This window comes from Schistocerca serialis, chromosome 7, assembly GCF_023864345.2.
Source record: "Schistocerca serialis cubense isolate TAMUIC-IGC-003099 chromosome 7, iqSchSeri2.2, whole genome shotgun sequence".
NCBI classification, from domain to species: Eukaryota; Metazoa; Arthropoda; class Insecta; order Orthoptera; family Acrididae; genus Schistocerca; species Schistocerca serialis.
Genome location: NC_064644.1, coordinates 258870991 through 258890237, shown reverse-complemented (window position 1 = coordinate 258890237; position 19247 = coordinate 258870991).

Below are 19247 nucleotides of genomic sequence, written 5' to 3'. Positions count from 1 at the left end.
TTGCCTATCCCTTATGTTATTCAATCTATACGTTGAGCAAGCATTATAGGAAACCAGGCAACAGTAGTGAAAGGGGATAAATTTTCGTGGAGAAGAAAAAAAACTTTAAGGTTTGCTGATATTTTGTAATTCTGCCAGAGACTCCAAAAGACTTGGAAGTAATGTCTTGAAAAGAGATTATAAAGTGAACATCAACAAAGATGAAACAAGTGTATTGGATAGTAATCGAATTAAATCAGGAGATGCAGAGGAAATTAGATTAAGAAATGAAAAACTAAAAGTAGTAGATGAATTTTTCCATTTGGTCAGTAAAATTTGCTGATGATGGCTGAAGTATAGGGGATGTAATATGCAGACTGACAATAGCACAAAAAGAATTTCTGAAGAAGAGAAATTTGTTAACACCTAAAATCAAAGTAAACGTTAGCAAATCTGTTCTAAAGATTTCTGTCTGGAGTGTAGCCTTTTATGTAAGTGAAACGTGGAAAATAAGCGGTTCAGACAGAAGAAAACAGAAGCTTTTCAAATGTGGTTCTAAGTATAATGTTGGAGATTAGATAGAGATCGAATAAGAAATGAGGAGGTACTGCCTTGTATTGTGGAAAGACCCAAATTTACGTCACAACCTGACTAAAAGAATAGATCAGTTGTCAGGAGACATCCTGAGGCATCAAGAAGTAGCCTGTTGGGTACAAGAAGGAATTGTAGGGGGTAAACATTATAGAGGGGGACCAAGGTATAAGCACAGTAAGTAGGTTCAAATGGATGTGGTTTACGCTAGTATCCGGACACCTGGCTGCAAATGAGTTACAAGTTCGTGGCGCCCTCCATCAGTAATACTGGAATGCAGTATGGTGTTGGCTCACCCTTAGCCTTGATGACAATTTCCACTCTCGCAGGCATACGTTCAATCGGGTGCTGGAAGGTTTCTTGGGGAATGGGAGCCCATTCTTAACGGAGTGCTGCACTGAGGAGAGGTATCGATGTCGGTCGGTGAGGCCTGGCACGGAGTCGGCGTTCCAAAACATCCCAAAGGTATTCTATACAATTCAGGTCAGGACTCTGTGCAGGCCAGTCCATTACAGGGATGTTATTGCCGTGTAACCACTCCGCCACAGGCCGTGCATTATGAACAGGTGCTCGATCGTGTTTAAAGATGCAATCGCCACCCTCGAATTGCTCTTCAGCAGTGGGAAGCAAGAAGGTCTTAAAACATCAATATAGGCCCGTGCTGTGATAGTGCCACGCAAAACAACAAGGAGTGCAAGCCGCCTCCATGAAAAACACGACCACACAATAACACCACCGTCTCCGAATTTTACTGTTGGCCCTACACGCGCTGGAAGATGACGTTCACCGGGCATTCGCCATACCCACACCATGCCATCGGATCGCCACATAGTGCACAGCAATTCGTCACTCCACACAACGTTTTTCCAATGTTCAATCGTCCAATGTTTACACTCCTTACACAAAACTAGGCGTCGTTTGGCATTTACAGGTGTGATGTGTGGCTTATGAGCAGCTGCTCGACCATGAAATCCAAGTTTTCTCACCTCCCGCCTAACTGTCATAGTACTTGCAATGGATCCTGACGCAGTTTGGAATTCTTGTGTGATGGTCTGGGTAGATGTCTACCTACTACACTTTACGACCCTCTTCAACTGTCGGCGGTCTCTGTCAGTCAATAGACGAGGTCGGCCTGTACGCTTTTGTGCTGTACGTGTCACTTCACGTTTCCACTTCACTCACACATCGGAAACAGTGGACCTAGGGATGTTTAGGAGTGTGGAAATCTCGCATACAGACTTCGTCACGAGTGACACCCAATCACTGACCACGTTCGAAGTCCGTGAGTTCCGCGGAGCGCCCCTTTCTTCTCTCTCACGATGTCTAATGACTACTGAGGTCGCTGATATAGAGTACGTGGCAGCGCTTTGCACCTTATATGAAAAACGCATGTTTTGGGGGGTATCCGGATACTTTTGATCACATAGTGTATTAAGAGATGAAGAGACTTGTGCGGAATAGTCTAGCAATAATTGCGGAATCAAACCAGTCTTCGAACTGATGATGACGTTAACAACAACAACAGCAACAAGAACAACAGAAGTACGTTGTCCGTTTCTTTCACCGGCGTCAAAGTCTTACACCCAGCGAGAAGAGCTTAGTCACTTTCTTACGTTACGACTTTCCCCTCGTAGTGTTAGTCCTCATCCGAAAGTGTTTTACACTTCGTTGACAAATTCTTGAGCTGTGGCGATAAGCTGTAACCCAACCTTACACTCCTCGTAATCCGAAAGTGACTTTTCTGACCTTTCACTTACATTAATGCCCCATGGGTTGTGTAGATAGTGTAGTTTAGAGTTGTGCACGACTTAAGCAAATAAAAATCTGAAAAAAAGTGTCGTTATTTAAGCTTTGAATCAAAGTGTATCGTTGATTATAACGTGGAGTGTACTGAATATCACACAGACGTGCTATCAGTACTTTTTGAAAGATATAACCGCCATTTAACTGTAGAACAGGTTTTATTCCGCAATCTAGATTTCGGCCTTAGGCCATTTACAAGTGTCAAAAATCATTAAGACTTGAGTGGAACACAAACTACCGTCAAAACATATGTCTTCGGTTATATAAACCAATTTTCTCAAAAGTGTATGCGGAAAGATTGTGTAACAGCCTAATGTACTGGCAATTACCGTGACTTATTCACTTGATATGGTTGTGGAAAAAAATAAATAGGTTTAAACCTCGCTACAATGTGTCTATGCAGACCGTTATTAATAGTTCCTAGGGAAGAATTAAAGACTAATAGTTTAAAAAAAATTTCATTTGTTTCTCATATCTATGGCATATAAATATTTATAATATGGGATAGCCTTTTCGGACACTACGTGTGTTGTCACGAAATCTGGTGAGAAAAACTGTAACTATCTGTAGTGAGTTCAAGTTTCTCAATTAATAGCAACGCTGAGAGTAAAGTTAGATGATATATACGCCAGCAAGTGATACTAGTGTATTGGAAACATCAAAGGAAAAATGAAACATAACTTCAAAGGTCCAAGACCGTCCACATACAGAGGAAAGGTAATCTAGAACCACTTAAGAGTATCGATAACTTTTACTGACATCATGAAATTGCAAGGATTTTATTGGTTCTCGTGGGGCAGGATATTACATCCTGGAGAGCACGTGACCGTTTATTGTACCTCTCGTGGAAGGGCATTACGTCACGTGTGCTTTGACCACGGCATGGAGGAGTGCTGACAGGTATTAAGCTGGTCGTTTCAGTGAGAAGCATTTCTTGTCTTGCCCGACGATGATATCGATAGCCGTCAGGTGCAGAACAGCAGAAAAAATTACAAATTTTGTTTCTATGTAAGAACTGAATCACAAATCTAAAACAATAAAATTGCTTATTTGTTCATTCAGTTGCGAGTATTGCACACTTGGGACAATGCTGCATCTGCGCATGTTGAAAGATCATTTAGTGTAATTGTATTTGTAGCCGTAATCTTTTACTACTTTCGAAAATAACAACGTTTTGGGTATTGAATCTGTCTGTTGCAAAACTCAATTTAGCTGCATTTTCAACCACGTACACACATGAAGTTGTGAGAACCCATTATTTATTTTCTTGCTACGCTGTGTAATGTAATGGCAAGGTTCCACATTTGTAAGTTGCATATGGTATGCAATAAAGAGTTTATATACAGCTAAAAAACAACCGATTCTTTAAAAAAATCGACCCTCCATATATACAACAGCTTCAAATGTCCGATTACTTAACACATGAATTGACGTTTTAAATGTTTGACGTTAAGCAAATAATTGCGGAAATGTTGAAAAAGATTTGAAATTATGCTTAATGTTTGTTGGAAGTCGCTAACTGTTATCATTATCAAATACTGGATGAATGCAGTGTGGCTAATTTGGGCTTTGTTTCAAGCAAAAACTACTTTTTCAAGCGTCTCAATCTGTATGTCATGTCTCCTGGACTACGTGCTGCACAGTGATATAACTTTGCAAGTACATTCAGCGAAGTACGTCGATACTGCCTACAAAATATGTTCCGCATAGATTAGTAGTAAAGAGGTAATAAATTAAAACGTCATGCCTGATGATGATGATGATGAAGTTTTACTGCATGAACAAGGAGAACGTAGTTATTGGTAAATATTATTTTGTGTGTGTGGGGGGGGGGGGGGGAGGGGGCAGGGGGTACTAGCGAGAAAAAGTTATGCTTCTAGTTTGTTGGTAGTCGCTAAGTGCTCTCGTACTCAAATACTGGATGAATTAAGTCTGGCAAGGAATCCCTTGAGTGTGAGGTCGCAAAAGGCCAATGATGTTTATGGCATTCGACGTCCCACATATTGTCTACCAGGCAAACACAGTAATGGCTACCAATAGTAACAGGGGGCGGGTCTGGAAGTATCCAATGGGGAGCGCAGCATGAAGCTACAGATAGTCAGTGCTACAGTACTAGTGATGTTGATAACAAAGCAATGACAGCGATAAAAAATGGTTCAAAATGGACTATGGAACTTAACATCTGAGGTCATCAGTCCCCTAGGACTTAGAACTACTTAAACCTAACTAATCTAAGGACATCACACACATCCATGCAGGATTCGAACCTGCGACAGTAGCAGCCGCGCTGTTCCGGACTGAAGCGCCTAGAACCGCTCGGCCACAGCGGCCGGCGCAACGATAAAAAAGCAAACATTGCATTATATCTACAATAACAGTTGCCGAAGTCGATATTTCGTCAGGCAGGTATCCAAGGAATTTCGCAGAGTGGGAAAGAAGTGGCAGATGAAATAGTAGCGTTTCTGCAAGATGAGTCAGTGGAATGTTTGGTGTTCTATACGCTTGACTGTGCGGACAAAGTACATGAGGAGTACAATGATGAAGATATGTAACACTGAAACAGGTGTCGAGTCGTGTACTTCCTCATTCTTGTCGGACAGGGAGCCACAGATTTCGTCTCCAGTGAAACGCAGTAAAGGACAATCGTTGTCCAAGGAGTGGGTACTAAACATAATTACGTACATGGAAGATCATCTGCAGCATAGTAAAAGAAAAAAAGCAATCACGAACAGATTCGAGTAAGTCCGCAGCCATATGGCCGTTTAGGCATAAGAAAAACTACGGATATTCAAGGAAGGACAAGGCGCACTTGTTACAAAAACTGATGTTTGTGCGTTTCAATGATGCTCGATACAATTCACAGTATGTGAATGATAGTGACCACATCAAACTGCGCGCGACATAGATTAATTATGATGATGATTTTTGTATCCCGCCTGAAAGGCGGCGTGTAGGTCTGCTTCTGTAATCTGACAAATAGGCCGAATGAAAGGAAGCGAGTAGGAGCAGGTGAGGTAAAGCACGTCGGTACTGCAAGTAAAGTAAAAGAGGTTTTTTATAGGTGTATGAACATCTGCAACTGATTACGTATCTTTGTACACATGAGCACCTAGTTGTGCAGCCAAAGCCCAGATGAGATAGTCTCAATAGCAAGCTAAGCTAAAGCGATGGTTCTGCGATGAGCTGCCTTACAGCTGGTCTATTCTGTTGCTGAATACTGTGCCCCAGTGTGGATCAACAGCACACATGAGAGAAAAATTGACGTGGAGCTAAATACAGCAATGAGTACAATAACAGGCTGCATCAAATCTACTCCTCTATTCCGGTTACCACTTCCAAGCAACATTGCGCCCCCAGACCTCCGAGGACAGAATGGCCTCCTCAAGAAATACCAAAAATTACTTAAAATCCCCGAGCTTCCAATACACTCTGACGTTCCTGCACTCCGAATGAACCGATTAAAATCTAGGCACCCATCTGTCCTACTGGCAGAATCGCTACAGGCGGCTACTTTCAGTGTCAACAAAAAGTGGAAAAGTGGACAGAAATGTGGAACACTATTGCCCATAAGGAACATCAGACCCTCCAGAGACCTGACACAGGGCTAGCCGGTGTGGAACTAATGCGACGTGCCTGGAAAACAATTAATCGGATCCGCACAGGCCACGGCATCTGTGCTGAAAACCTCTACCGATGGGGAAATGAACACCAGACGATCCATCACATTGTAACAAGCTGTAGCAGAAGAGTCTACCATGGGAACTTGGTAGATTTCTTTGAAGTGACAGAGGCAGCCCTTGAATGGATCGACAAATTAGATATTAATTCATAGACTTATTTTTTAAATTATAAATTATGATATTAATTTATTTTGTAAAATTATGTAAGAGTATGTAATCCAAAATTGCTAGTCGCTGTTCACATGTAATGCCATACGCTAAATAAATAAGTAATCTAACATCAATCCCTTAACGCATTCGTATACAATTATGTCGACTGTTAATCTGGATTATAAAGTGGATGGAAAGTTATTTACTGTGTTGCTAGAATATGGAAGTGTTCTGCGCCCAGCTATTCCTTCTCGTGTGCGTGATCTTGGAAGGGCAGTAGGGAATATTTACGTCATAGCATGCAAGAGCAGGAAAATGGGCGTAAGAGAACTACAACTATGGTAATAGCACTGCTTTTGGCCACTACCTTTTGTCTGATTCCTGGTCTGCGTATAAAAATCATACTCCTTTAGAGCAAACTATCCCTCCCGAAAAGTGTGTGACATTGCATCTCATACCGCCTGGAACCTTTTAACAAATTCAGTTTTTAGACGTTTATTTTTCGCGCCCATAAAACGTATCATTGCACTATCTGCAGCGGCGCCTTAAAGGATACCCTATTTTACGATAAGCTCACGACAAACTGTTTCGCATTCGATTGCATGCCATCGCATTCCATCAGTTCTCAACACGCTGTTACACCAGAATGATTTTATGTGCTTTCTTTAAACGTGGATACCTAGCTGGACGTCCTGCATGGTTTGTAGCTCTGAAAGAGTTCGCCTTCGATCTTGATCGTGCAAAACTTTGTGAACATTGTGGCGCGCCATTTTTCACCCGATGTTCATGGTGCAAGTTCATGGTTTGTTTTGAACATTTCTTTAATGTCGTCGACGTCCGTTTTGTGATGTGTACAACATACGTCCCACAGAGGGTTGATCTCTGAAGCGCCCGGACACTTAATTTCTGTCTCCCTCCTAATAGACACAGTGAGTCGTTAGCTGCTAACACTTTTCCTGTCATAATTCTTAATACAACACTTTTAAATGAGCCTTACAAAATATTGAACTTGCGATCCCGCGCTGAAGGGGTCCGTCCCTGTGCGTAATTTACGTGTCATGAGATACTCTGTCTGGCGACATACACACAGTTTCTAACTTCAATAACTGTCTTACTATGTTTTGACAGCATTTTAAATTTTTAAATTCAGTCGATTTCATATAAAATATTCAGAATAAAATTTTTTGTTTCACAATGAAAGCTGTTAGATAGATAAGACACAATCAGGACTGGGTGACCCTGCCCTGGGTCAGCCATTTAGTAATATGCTGGTGCAGATATTTGCATTTGTAAAGTTATAATTCCAGTTTCAAAGCCGGCCGCGGTGGTCTCGCGGTTCTAGGCGCGCAGTCCGGAACCGCGCGACTGCTACGGTCGCAGGTTCGAATCCTGCCTCGGGCATGGATGTGTCCTTAGGTTAGTTAGGTTTAAGTAGTTCTAAGTTCTAGGGGACTGATGACCACAGCTGTTAAGTCCCATAGTGCTCAGAGCCATTTGAACCATTTTGCACCAGTTTCAAACAAACAACGTTTACAGAGAGCAGCATTGGCTGTCTCCACGACAACAGACCACGACAGATTTCCATTATCAGAGACTTTATTACCGTCTACATTAGAAAATATCTGGGTATAAAGGCGACTACTTATACGCTGTTACTGTAACTGTGTTAACTGGAAATGTGGAACGACTTGACGCATCAGATAAAGGTGAAATAGAACAAATAGCTAAATCTCACTGAATATGTTACGTCTGTGGTGAAACATGTGTCGTTTCCTTGTACTAATTTTCTTTCACGTAAAATGCTCTGTCTTCCTTAATTTGGCCCACATACATAAATAATTTACGTACTTTGTATCTTTTGTAATTTAACTAATTATTTAACCACTAATTCCATTTCCGCTTCTATATACTCGATGAAACGAATACATTATGTATAGATTGTTTTACCAGTTTTAGACGTGATATCCACTGATAAAAACTACACCGGTTACATTCCCATAAGATAAGACTTTATACATTTTTGTTCTTGCTGTTTCCTATTTACATTGTTTTAACTAAGAATTAAACCATAATAACTTAGAATGCTGAAATGACATACAAGCTAGGCATTTAGGGTAAGTGATCTCACAAAGCTGTGAGATGAACTAATTAAAATAATGTAACTGACAATTATGATTGTGTTTATTTTCAGATAAGACTTTTACAGAAGGTTGCAACCACTGACAATAATTTCTGACAAATTTGCTCCGGTACCTAAGAAATGAGACCAAATTCTAGCAATGCTTCTGCAATAACACATCTCTCGATACAATGTATTTTTATATCGTTATGTAAATAGGAAATAAAGGAACCTTTTCAAGGTATTTACAGATATCATGAAGCGAAAGTGCCTTTTCTCTATAATGTGTATAGATTTATTCCCTTCTAGTCATCTTAGAAACAACAAAACTTGAAGAAATCTAAAGGCTTTAAGATTTTCTCACTCTCTTAGACAGATTCCTTAGCTTCACCTACTTTGTAGTCACGTTTCTCGCTGTTCTCATTTCTGATACTTCTTGTTACCTTCGTCTTTCTTCGGTTTACTCTCAGTCAATATTCTATACTCATTACACTGTTCACTCCATTCAGCCGATCCTGTCGCTCTTCTTCTCTGTCACTGAGGATAGCGATGTCATCAGAGAATCTTATCATTGATATCCTTTCACCTTGAATTTTAATTCCACTCTTGAAACTTCCTTTTGTTTCCACCATAGCTTCTTCGACGTATAGATTGAACTGCAGAGGCGAAAGACTATGTCCCTGTCTTACACTCTTTTCAATCCGAGCTCTACGCTCTTGATCTTGCAGTCTTATTGTTTCCCTTGGATCTTGTACATAATGTTTATTAGCTGTCCTTCGCTTCAGATCACTCCTATTTTTCTCATAATTTCGAACATCTTGCACCATTTTACACTTTCGAACGCTTTTTACAGGTCAACAAAACCTACGAACTAGTCTTGATTTTTTTTCAGTCTTGCTTCCATTATCAACCGCAAGGCCTGTCGTTGTGGTCGAGCGGTTCTAGGCGCTTCAGTCCGGAAGCACGCGGCTGCTACGGCCGCAGGTTCGAATCCTGCCTCGGGCATGGGTGTGTGTGATGTCCTTAGGTTAGATAAGTTTACGTAGTTCGAAGTCTAGGGGACTGATGACCTCAGATGTTAAGTTCCATAGTGCTTAGAGCCATTCGAACCATCAACCACGACGTCAGAACTGTTTCCCTGGTACCTTTACCTTTTCCAAAGCCAAACTGATCGTCCTGTAACACATCCCCAATTTTCTTTTTCTTCTCAGCAGCTTGAATGCAAGGGCTGTTAAGCTGATTGTGACATAATTCTCGGACTTGTCGGCCCTTGGAATTTCCTGAATTGTGTGGACGATGTTTTCCCGAAAGTCAGATGGTATGTTGTCAGTCTGATAGATTCTACACACCAACGTGAATGCTCGTCTTGTTGCCACTTCCTCCAATGATTTTCTAAATTCCGATGGAATGTTATCTATCCCTTCTGCCTAATTCGATTTAAAGTCTTCCAAAGCTCTTTTAAATTCTAATTCTAGTACTTGATCCCCTATCTCTCCTCAATCGACAAACTGTTTTTTTTAAATTTTTTTAAATTTTTTCTTGGCTCTTGTAATGTTTGATCAAATAAAAGGTTGTATGTTCGAGCGAAACTGTCAGTCGCTTATTTTGGCCCCTTTCCACAACTTAAACTACCTGTCCTGTCCTGCAGGTTTAGCAGGGCGTGTCAATTACCCTATACTCATCTGACCAGAAATCTTAATCTTTTTTTTCAATTTCGCTTCACTGAATCCCCCACTATATCTAGACAGAGCCTTAGAAGTTCCCTTATTCAGATTTTCAGCTCCTCTACCACGTTCAAACTTCTGATATTCCAGGCGTAGAACGTTTACTTTCGTTGGTTATTGACTCTTTTTTTTTCTCATGGTCATCTCAATCTTGGCAGTCCCCTCCTGGAGCGACGAATGGGAGACTAGTCTGAAATCTTTGCCAATAGAGAGGTCCTCATGACAATTTTTGAACATCATAAAGGCTGTAAAAAACGTTTTGTCAATAATTTTTTTAAATCTCGACTAGTATTTATTTGAAGTAGTCATCGAGAAATATTGTCAGCTTAATGTGGAAGGATGCTTCATCGACACTAGAAGTTCAGTATCGTAGAACATCGATACAATTTTGGACTCGGAAATAGAGAAGCTGGCAACGTCCGAAACGGACTCTTCTGATCACGCCCATGCAAGAAGTTACTGGAAGATGTGCTGTACGCGACATGTGGTGAGCCTTCACTGGAGATTTTATTTTACTGTCTCATAATTTTATAGTAATTTACAATACATGAAAAATTCTATTGTTTACACACCCAATCACAACGTCACACATTGTAGTCACATGTCTTATTCACATCTGTTCTTTCATTCGTAAATGGACATGACGTACTTGAACACTGGCTAGATCCATTATATCTCATAAAAATGTGATAACATACACACATTATAAGAACATAAAGTATCTTCGACACAAACAATTAACTATTGAACTGAAGATCCTTCAGGACCTTGTCTGTCTTCTGTGGAGGAGCTAGGCACTGACAGACTTCAACTTCCACCATAATAGGGTAATTTGAAAATAATCTGAAAAGTCTCGATATCCGTTGTTGCCAGGAGGGTTTTTACGCTAAACTGTCTGATACGTTCCGTGCACCTAAATTGCAGGAGCAGGGAATCTGACGCCCAAGTATCATATGGTTAAATGGTTCAAATGGCTCTGAGCACTATGGGACTTAACATCTATGGTCATCAGTCCCCTAGAACTTAGAACTACTTAAACCTAACTAACCTAAGGACAGCACACAACACCCAGCCATCACGAGGCAGAGAAAATCCCTGACCCCGCCGGGAATCGAACCCGGGAACCCGGGCGTGGGAAGCGAGAACGCTACCGCACGACCACGAGATGCGGGCCATATGGTTAAGACCTGCGCCTCTTCACTTTCACAGTGGGTGGATTGTAGAATTTTGTATAGCGTCCTTGGTTAAACTTCAGGCGCCTCTTGTCGTAACAACTGATTGTTATGGTTTGGTGGAATACCACTGTGTGGTTGTGAAATGATGATATATCTCACTATTGGATCACCTCCCCCAGAGGTTGGCCATTCAGTATACCACTGGTTTCTTAGTGATGCCTACAAAGCTGTAACAGAGTCTAAGTTCCGGACACTGTTGTATTCATGAATGCTCGTAATAATCGCAAATTTCGCCAACATGCCGCCAGAGCGTTGCCTCAAAGATTGCAGTGTTCTTTTACAAAAACTAATTTAATTTCGACGTTGTACTGTGGTAAAATGCTGCATTATCTCTAACACTTGGGAGTTATTGTGGCGTTGCCCACTGTAGTGGTGCGATATTTGCAATTCTGCTTGCGAATCGGATAGTATTACGGTCAGCGGAGCTAAGTTTTTTCATGCGTATTTCAGCGCCGCTATCACAGCTGTTTAATTCTGCCACTACGATAGATGGCGCAGGGCCGGCTTTTATTCTCCACAGTCACCCGAGATCGTGTCGATAAACGCGCAGCCGGCGCCGTTACTGCGTTTTCATCCATCGGTAGATATGAAACTGGCAGGGGCTGTTTCAATCACAGAGTTTTCATTCCCTGTTTGTAGCCTTATATAAACTGACCGAAAACATCGCAAAACCAAAAAATAATTAATGTAGGGTTATTAAATTTGGGTAATACATTTGTTTAGGTGACATATTTAAGTGATTAGCATTGCAAAATCACTGATTAATGCAAGCGTGAGATAAGCAGTTGCAAATATGAAATTCCGGTATGTTAATAATAGGTGTAACTGAGCGTACATGGTGGCCGAGCGGTTAAAGGCGCTACAATCTGGAACCGCACGACCGCTACGGTCGCAGGTTCGAATCCTGCCTCGGGCATGGATGTGTGTGATGTCCTTAGGTTAGTTAGGTTTACGTAGTTCTAAGTTCTAGGGGACTTATGACCACAGCAGTTGAGTCCCATAGTGCTCAGAGCCATTTTTTTGAGCGTACATGGAATGAAACCAAGAAAATGTGCATACATTGTGTTGTACAGGTGCCAGTCGTCAGTTCATGGGATGGAGTTCTATGCCTGTTGTTCTTGGTCGGTCAGTACAGGGACGGTTAAAGCTGTTTGTGGATAACGCTGTAGTTCTCGTCCGATGTCATCCCATATGTGCTTCATTGGAGACAAACCTGGCGATCGAGTGCACCGAGGTAACAAGTCGACACTCTGCAGAGCATGCTGGGTTACAACAGCGGCATGTGGGCGAGCATTATCCCGTTCGAAAAAAATCCCCTAAATACTGTTCATGGACGGCAGCACAACAGGTCGAATCAAAAGACTGACGTAGAAATTTAGTCAGGCGAATAGGGTAATCGCGAGAGCGCTCCTATTGTCATACGAAATACCAACTCAGACCGTAAATCCAGATGTAGTATCAATGCGTCTAGCGCGCAAACAGGGTCGCTGCACTCAACCGGCCTTCTCTAGCCAACATACGGCCATCACTGGCACCAAGGCAGAACAAGCTTTCATCAGAAAACACTACAGGCCTCAACCCTGCCCTGCAGTGAGCTCTCGCTTGACTCCCACTGACATCGCAAATGGCGGTGGTGTGGGGTCAGTGGAATGCAAGCTACAGGGCGTGTGGCTCTGATCTGTCCTTGATGTACCCGACTTGTAACAGTTCGTTGTGTCACTGTGGTGCCAACTGCAGCTCAGATTGCTGATGCAGACTTAGTACGATGTGACAGAGCCAAACGCCGAACACAGAGGTCTCCCCTTTCGGTAATACCACGTGGCCTTCCAGAGCCCAATCTCCATGCGATCGTACATTCTCGTGACCAGCGCTGCCTGCAGTTACGTACGGTAGCCACATTCCTGCCAAGACCTTCTGTGATAACGCAGAAGAAACATCTAGCTTTTCGTAGCCGTATTATACGACATCGTTCACTTCAGTGAGGCGTTTATAATGACCTCTTTGTTGCCTTAAAGGCGTCCTTGACTAACATCAACTCACCACGTCCAACTCGAAGATAACGCTCACGGCCGTACGGGATGTATCCAAAGAAAATCTGATTTGAATCCTCACAGTAGCCGTACTAGCGCTATTCTTATGGGAATGGTGCGAAATTTGAATAGACATCATCTTTCAAGTGCAGAAACACAACTATTGTGTCGGGCAACTCCTTCTTGGTGTTGCGATTTTTTTTTCGGTCACTGTATTATTATTTCTTCAGATGGCAGGAACTCTCGCCATTATCAGGGAAAGGTACTGGGTGCAAGTAGCACCGAAGCTCCCTGTTGTTATTTGTCTCGTAAATTCTATTTACCTAGGAAATCCGAGACTAGGGATGGTGCTTCATTAGTAATTCAGGAATGATGCTTAAATTGCTTTAGTGTCACTACTGGAATTTGTTCTATAAGTGTGGGACCTCTTGATTGATAGAGATTAATTAGAAATTCCGCAGAAGTGAGTATTGTCTGAAGTGCAGCAGTGGTTCTAAAGCCACAAGTAGAAGCGAGTTTGCAGCTGCAGACGTTAAGCGGAGCTACGGCTGCCAGTGATCTGCTTTAAGTAGCTGGCGCTCCTCGTTGCTCGGTATTGCTTAGTAACTAAGCAAACTCTTAATAACGCGACATCAGGGAGCCTGTTTTTCGACTCTCCTTTTTAGGGCCTGCTCCGCCGTAACGCACTTTCATTCTCTACGATTTTGGCTTGTTTCTGGGTTTCAGTTGGTCTACCTATTGAATCTGTCATTTTCGTCGCAGTCTGCCTGTTGACTTTTGCAGCGTTGCTGCTCCAAGCGCTTACCATGCTCACGTGATACTGCCGTCACCCGTAGTAGAAAATGTACAGGCAGAACACAGGAGCCTTCTGTGTACAGTACCATGTTTTACAATACAGTCCACTTTGTTGGTATTGGTCGAACAAGTTCTGAGTGCCCATTGTAAGGAGTGAAAGTAATTCTGGATAAATGTCAAAAATCATCAAACCTTTAAATCCACTAAGCGTTAAAGGGGTGTAAGAGAGGGATACAGTCTTTTTCCCTTGCTGTTCAATCTGTACATCCAAGACGAAATGACTGAAATAAAACAAAGTTTCATGACTGGCTTTAAAATCCATGAAAGAATGTCAACGATAAAATTCGCTGATGATATGACACTGCTACAATACAAGTGAAAGTGAAGACTAACCGCACACCTGTGGAACGGAATGTACAGTCTAAACACAAAATGCATTACATGTAAAGGAAGAGGAAAGTAGTGAGAAGGAGCGGAAATGAGATTCACTCTATTTAGGGACTAAGAAGTAGACAACATGAAGGCGCTACGGTCGCAGGTTCGAATCCTGCCTCGGGCATGGATGTGTGTGATGTCCTTAGGGTTAAGTAGGTCTAAGTTCTAGGGGACTGATGACCTCAGAAGTTAAGTCCCATAGTGCTCAGAGCCATTTGAACCAACATGAAGGTAGCCTTGGAAGCAAGAAACACATGCGGGACGAAGCGAAGAGGACTTAGAAACCAGATTAGCGCTGACAAAGGTAACATTACCGGCTGAAAGAAGTCTACTGCGATCAAGCATCTGATTTGAGGAAGAAATTCTGTGAATGTACGTTTGGAGCACAGGATTGTATGGAAATGATTTATGGACAGTGCAAAAACAAGACAAAGAGGGAACCAATATGTCTGAAATACAGTGGTACAGAAAGACGTTGTAAATTAGGAAATGATACGATAAGAAATGAGGAGATTCCCCGCAGAAGAGGAGAGGAATAAGTGGGGAACTCGACAAGAAGAAGCGACAGAGTGGTCGGACGTATGTTAAGATATCAAGGAATAACTTATATCGTACTCGACGGAGCGGTATTTGTTATACGTCCAATAACCGAGAAAGTTGGGTGGAGATCCTATTCTGAAATGAAGATGTTGGCAGATGAGAGGTATTCGTGGTGGAGCGCATAAAATTGGTCAGGATACTGGCAAAAATTGAAAGAAAAAACGAAAACTATAAACTGTCAAGTAAAATTAACTTGACATGAGACGAGGCAACATCAAGTGGACTCTGCTTAAATTTGTGAAAGTGTTCGCGACTTTATCGTATATAACGGTTTTCTGGAATTTATCCTTTGCGCTTTTGCCATGCATAAAGGGCACTCATTACCCATTTATCTGATATCCAGAAACGGAACTACGTTGTGAAACGATAGTGCTTGATAAAGAGAGACTCTGTGTACCGTCTGTACTTCTAATATCAACGAAACATCCTTCCTTGTTAAGATAATAGAATTTCTCGATCTGGTGATGAATTAAATACGAAAAAGTCGAAAATAATTTTAAAAAATGAACCTTTAGCGGTTTTAAAATCGATCATCGTACCTAAACGAAACGTTAACACTGTGGCTGCATCAGATGATTAGTTTAATCCTTTTGCCTCTAGACAGAATCTAAATTTTTTATGGTCAGAATGACAGTCATCGTGTAGAATATTCAATCGAATAGTTTGAGATTAGACACGAATGATCGGAAGTGAACATTCAGCTTTTTACTGACGTAGACAGCGTACAATTTGATACCAACAACCTAAATTTGTAGGTACTACTCTAAGTGACAATTGTCAGTCTCATTTCATGCATAACTGATAAAACTGGACTCAAGATTCACAGCTATGTGACCTGATTGCTTCCACATTACAGACTGTAATCTTCAAGGTTTGCATATGGTAAGACTGCAACACGAGTCGAGACGCGTACAAGGGCGCTCGTGTATCGTCGGATAACAAAGAAAACGTCCCAAAGTAATTAAATTCAGATTTACTGCTCTGGAGTATTTCATTTGTAACATCAATTTTAATTTGATGTATGTATAGGATAATGTGCAAATTCCACACACAAAATAAAATTGTAGCGTAAAGCGACTATCAAAGGTAGATTCCTTACAGGCTGCAGAACAGTATCCCAGGATCTATAATATGATCTTCATGAGAGAACTTAGTAATGATGAAATTTTTAAATTACGATCCAACTATTGCACCGCAGTGAAAACATTTCAACTACTAGGCTTGTGCTTAGAAACCGTGTGACATTTAACTTCCGATTACAGTGTAGCCATTGTATTCTGATCTCGATTAGCCTTTGAGCCGTGCGTGGCTCATGTTCCCGCTATCATGTACACTCCTGGAAATTGAAATAAGAACACCGTGAATTCATTGTCTCAGGAAGGGGAAACTTTATTGACACATTCCTGGGGTCAGATACATCACATGATCACACTGACAGAACCACAGGCACATAGACACAGGCAACAGAGCATGCACAATGTCGGCACTAGTACAGTGTATATCCACCTTTCGCAGCAATGCAGGCTGCTATTCTCCCATGGAGACGATCGTAGAGATGCTGGATGTAGTCCTGTGGAACGGCTTGCCATGCCATTTCCACCTGGCGCCTCAGTTGGACCAGCGTTCGTGCTGGACGTGCAGACCGCGTGAGACGACGCTTCATCCAGTCCCAAACATGCTCAATGGGGGACAGATCCGGAGATCTTGCTGGCCAGGGTAGTTGACGTACACCTTCTAGAGCACGTTGGGTGGCACGGGATACATGCGGACGTGCATTGTCCTGTTGGAACAGCAAGTTCCCTTGCCGGTCTAGGAATGGTAGAACGGTGGGTTCGATGACGGTTTGGATGTACCGTGCACTATTCAGTGTCCCCTCGACGATCACCAGTGGTGTACGGCCAGTGTAGGAGATCGCTCCCCACACCATGATGCCGGGTGTTGGCCCTGTGTGCCTCGGTCGTATGCAGTCCTGATTGTGGCGCTCACCTGCACGGCGCCAAACACGCATACGACCATCATTGGCACCAAGGCAGAAGCGACTCTCATCGCTAAAGACGACACGTCTCCATTCGTCCCTCCATTCACGCCTGTCGCGACACCACTGGAGGCGGGCTGCACGATGTTGGGGCGTGAACGGAAGACGGCCTAACGGTGTGGGGGACCGTAGCCCAGCTTCATGGAGACGGTTGTGAATGGTCCTCGCCGATACCCCAGGAGCAACAGTGTCCCTAATTTGCTGGGAAGTGGCGGTGCGGTCCCCTACGGCACTGCGTAGGATCCTACGGTCTTGGCGTGCATCCGTGCGTCGCTGCGGTCCGGTCCCAGGTCGACGGGCACGTGCACCTTCCGCCGACCACTGGCGACAACATCGATGTACTGTGGAGACCTCACGCCCCACGTGTTGAGCAATTCGGCGGTACGTCCACGCGGCCTCCCGCATGCCCACTATACGCCCTCGCTCAAAGTCCGTCAACTGCACATACGGTTCACGTCCACGCTGTCGCGGCATGCTACCAGTGTTAAAGACTGCGATGGAGCTCCGTATGCCACGGCAAACTGGCTGACACTGACGGCGGCGGTGCACAAATGCTGCGCAGCTAGCGCCATTCGACGGCCAACACCGCGGTTCCTGGTGTGTCCGCTGTGCCGTGCGTGTGATCATTGCTTGTACAGCTCTCTCGCAGTGTCCGTAGCAAGTATGGTGGGTCTGACACACCGGTGTCAATGTGCTCTTTTTTCCATTTCCAGGAGTATATACACTCCTGGAAATGGAAAATAGAACACATTGACACCGGTGTGTCAGACCCACCATACTTGCTCCGGACACTGCGAGAGGGCTGTACAAGCAATGATCACACGCACGGCACAGCGGACACACCAGGAACCGCGGTGTTGGCCGTCGAATGGCGCTAGCTGCGCAGCATTTGTGCACCGCCGCCGTCAGTGTCAGCCAGTTTGCCGTGGCATACGGAGCTCCATCGCAGTCTTTAACACTGGTAGCATGCCGATACAGCGTGGACGTGAACCGTATGTGCAGTTGACGGACTTTGAGCGAGGGCGCATAGTGGGCATGCGGGAGGCCGGGTGGACGTACCGCCGAATTGCTCAACACGTGGGGCGTGAGGTCTCCACAGTACATCGATGTTGTCGCCAGTGGTCGGCGGAAGGTGCACGTGCCCGTCGACCTGGGACCGGACCGCAGCGACGCACGGATGCACGCCAAGACCGTAGGATCCTACGCAGTGCCGTAGGGGACCGCACCGCCACTTCCCAGCAAATTAGGGACACTGTTGCTCCTGGGGTATCGGCGAGGACCATTCGCAACCGTCTCCATGAAGCTGGGCTACGGTCCCGCACACCGTTAGGCCGTCTTCCGCTCACGCCCCAACATCGTGCAGCCCGCCTCCAGTGGTGTCGCGACAGGCGTGAATGGAGGGACGAATGGAGACGTGTCGTCTTCAGCGATGAGAGTCGCTTCTGCCTTGGTGCCAATGATGGTCGTATGCGTGTTTGGCGCCGTGCAGGTGAGCGCCACATTCAGGACTGCATACGACCGAGGCACACAGGGCCAACACCCGGCATCATGGTGTGGGGAGCGATCTCCTACACTGGCCGTACACCACTGGTGATCGTCGAGGGGACACTGAATAGTGCACGGTACATCCAAACCGTCATCGAACCCACCGTTCTACCATTCCTAGACCGGCAAGGGAACTTGCTGTTCCAACAGGACAATGCACGTCCACATGTATCCCGTACCACCCAACGTGCTCTAGAAGGTGTAAGTCAACTACCCTGGCCAGCAAGATCTCCGGATCTGTCCCCCATTGAGCATGTTTGGGACTGGATGAAGCGTCGTCTCACGCGGTCTGCACGTCCAGCACGAACGCTGGTCCAACTGAGTCGCCAGGTGGAAATGGCATGGCAAGCCGTTCCACAGGACTACATCCAGCATCTCTACGATCGTCTCCATGGGAGAATAGCAGCCTGCATTGCTGCGAAAGGTGGATATACACTGTACTAGTGCCGACATTGTGCATGCTCTGTTGCCTGTGTCTATGTGCCTGTGGTTCTGTCAGTGTGATCATGTGATGTATCTGACCCCA